Here is a 3,448-nt window from a genome sequence, read left to right on the forward strand (position 1 = left end):
TACGAGCAGGGCATTGCAGAAGCAAAACGACTGGGTAGGATGGTGTAGTGCATTTCCAGGCGCAGAAGAGTACATGGAATGTTCGTCCCTCCAACTTAAAAATGTGAAGGCTGTATTTGACACCACTGTCCAAATTGTTTTGAAACCAAAAAACATAAAAAATAAGTGTTCTTGCACTATTTTTTAATTATTGGACAGTTATTCTGAATAAATATATTTGTATGCATTTCCGAATTATTATTCTGACTTATTCCTCTATTAGTCATAATTTGCAAACTATTTGTAATTTACTTTTTTAAATGGTTGGAACGTGGATTCACACAAGGCTAATTTAAAATTGTTCATTATATAACCTACTAGTAATTATCAACGTAATTCAATTGGAGTACATTTAAAAACTCGATTGGTATCAAAACAGGACAATAACAACCACTCGAAATATATTCCATAATATGTGCGAAAGACCAATAATAATAATAATCAAACGTGGTAGGGAAAGCCCCGTTGGCTAAAACACCGTAGGAAACCAGGAGACTTTGTAGAAGTATATGCCTTTTATTTCAATCACCTTTTATCAGTAAAGGAGGAAACTACAAACTCAGAAACTTGGGATGTTTACTATGGATGATTAAATGAGCATGTATTTTAAACTCGCTCTGAATGGTTCAAATTAGAAACAATCAAATGAGAGAATATTAATTTGTATAAATATTTATATTAAAACTGACAACGTTATGCGAATCGTGCAGTGTGACTCTTATTACGATTATTGATAGATATTCCACGTATTCACCGCCCATACCAACATGTAACAAAATGCAGTGTTAGTACGTCGGCTTTCCTGTTCTCCTCCCCTCCAGTGGGAGGACCGAAAAAGGAAATGTTTGTGCGTGACAAACCACACGTGAATATTGGCACAATCGGTCATGTCGACCACGGAAAGACGACCCTAACGGCAGCCATAACCAAAAGTAGTAAACTAATCAAAACTAAAGTAATGTCGGAGAACAAACTGGCCAAGTTCTGTCGATATGACGAAATCGACAACGCCCCCGAAGAAAAGGCGAGGGGAATCACAATAAATGCGGCCCTCGTGGAATACTCGACAGAGAACAGACATTACGGACACATTGACTGCCCCGGCCATTCCGACTACATAAAAGTATTCTTTTCTAACCACCCAGAATATGATCACGGGGACTGCGGAGATGGAGGGGGCTATTCTCGTGGTTGCGGCCAATGACGGGTGCATGCCTCAGACCAAGGAACACATTCTCCTGGCCAAACAAGTTCAGTTGGATGGTCACATTTAGATCGGACTCGAACACGTGGTTGTATTTATTAACAAGGCCGACGACGCAGACTCGGAAATGCTCGAATTGGTTGAATTGGAGGTCCGCGAGTTGTTATCTGAGCATGGATTTGACGGAAACGAAACCCCCGTGGTTATCGGCTCTGCTCTTTGTGCATTAGAAGTGATCCTTTGGCATATTCCTAGAACAAGAATCCCGATATTGGCAAGGAAAGTATCATTCGACTGTTGCAAGTTGTGGATTCGTACATTCCCGAGCCCGCTAGACCATTCGACCAGCCGTTTCTGATGCCGATCGAGCACAGTTTTACCATCCCCGGTCGTGGAACGGTGGCTTCTGGGCGAGTTCTCAGAGGGTGTATCAAAAAGGGTGACCCGGTCGTGGTTCTGGGGTTTGACAAGAGTACAAAAACAGTCATTAATGGTACTTCTGTTATTGAGGTTGAGGAATTGAAATGTTTCATAAGCTGCTCGACTCAGGGCAGGCTGGTGACCAAATGGGTGCATTACTAAAGAATGTCAAGCGGGATGACCTTAAACGGGGAATGGTCCTTAAAGTACTTCCTCAGTCCCTCAAAAACCCCCCAATTTATAATCATATTCGTTGCAAGGTTTTAATTAGTTGTGAATGGAGTAGATTTACATGACCTCGAAGGACGAAGGAGGAAGAATGAGGCCCCTCATCACAGGGCAGCATCTGATGGCCTATTGCATGACCTGGAATTGCAGATTGGCCTTGTATGAGTTGATTGGGCAGGAAATGCTCATGCCGGGCGAGAGTTGCGAGGTGGATGCTGTTCTCCACCGGAAAATGGTATATGAGGGGAAATAAAGCCCCAGTATATTGAAAAGGGGTCTCGCTTTACTCTGAGGGACTCGTCTACAACCGTGGGCTATGGTTTGGTCACCGATATTCTGGATGATTCCGACTGGGACTCCATGATGTTGGCTCGAAAGAAAGCTCAGAAACTTAAGGCAAAAGAACAATAGTCCCTGTTTGTTATTCTAACAATGTTTTCTCTCGTTAAGACTATTTATTTCGTCTCCTTTTATCAACATGATCCATGTTGTCTCAAGAAATTGTCCTTTCATTCAGTTTGAGATTTATGTTGGCGATATTTCGAGATGGCATATGTGGGCATTTTGTCCAAGATTTGTTCTACTTTGGTGTTTCAAGCTGATAGTTAGGAAAGATATACAGATGACAAGGAACTTGGGCGTCTACATGTTTAAGCGTTTTATTTTTGAACGGAAGAAAGTTTCAGGAAACCGAGTCAAAAGCATTTTAATGATCCACAAGGTCAGTTTGTGGGTCGAAGTAAAGAGAAACCCTCTAAATGAATATGGAATCAAATGAAGGTAATACTTCTTCTTTTATTGTTGATAAAAAATTCATGCACAACTTGAGAATTCCCCTGTGAGCGAATGACATATTTGGTGAGAATGGAAACAGAAAAGTGTTATCATCCCCCGTGGAGTAGATATCGATGACTTGGGCTGATATGTCCGTAAATAGACAATCCAAGATAAACCATCAAAAACTTTATTGAAACCAAAAGAAAAAAGAGAATCTCAACACTAAGAAGTAATCAGACGCATCAGGTTGAGGACCACATCAAATGTTTGATCTTTTAAAATAACCATGTCGTATATTCTGAGGTACTCTTGAACAATTTCATCATTTGGATTGTTGACAAACCCAACCTTAATAACCACGTCGTAGTCAAGTCCATCACACATATTGACATCTCCTGATGAATCTCCAAACAGAAAAATATATTTCTTGGCCACTGTTTCCTCATTTACGTTGCCGCGTGAATATTTATTGTAAGTGTGAATAAGTGGTTGAGCGAATCCGTCGACACAGCCCTAATGTTGAGTAATGATAATTAGAACATTATCCTCAAATGTCATCGAATTGGCAACAATTAATATGTTATCTGATAATAAGTTGTGGTGGTTAAGAAACGACTTGATGACATCTCCAATCCCCGCAGAGAAGATAATAAATGGGACACTGTTATCACTCAAAATATTCGCAAATAAATCAAAATTATCTCTGAAAAGTAAATAAATAAACACTGACCGCATACGAATGAGATTTGTGTCCATTTTGGAATCCAAGTCTGTCCTCCT

At 40.3% G+C, this 3,448-nt stretch overlaps 1 pseudogene; it reads left to right on the forward strand.

The window, feature by feature from the left end:
* Positions 1-787: 787 nt before the first annotated feature.
* LOC115229188 lies at positions 788-1,921 on the forward strand (annotated as a pseudogene).
* The last annotated feature ends 1,527 nt before the right edge of the window (positions 1,922-3,448 follow it).

Source organism: Octopus sinensis, unplaced genomic scaffold, assembly GCF_006345805.1.
Source record: "Octopus sinensis unplaced genomic scaffold, ASM634580v1 Contig12060, whole genome shotgun sequence".
NCBI lineage: Eukaryota > Metazoa > Mollusca > Cephalopoda > Octopoda > Octopodidae > Octopus > Octopus sinensis.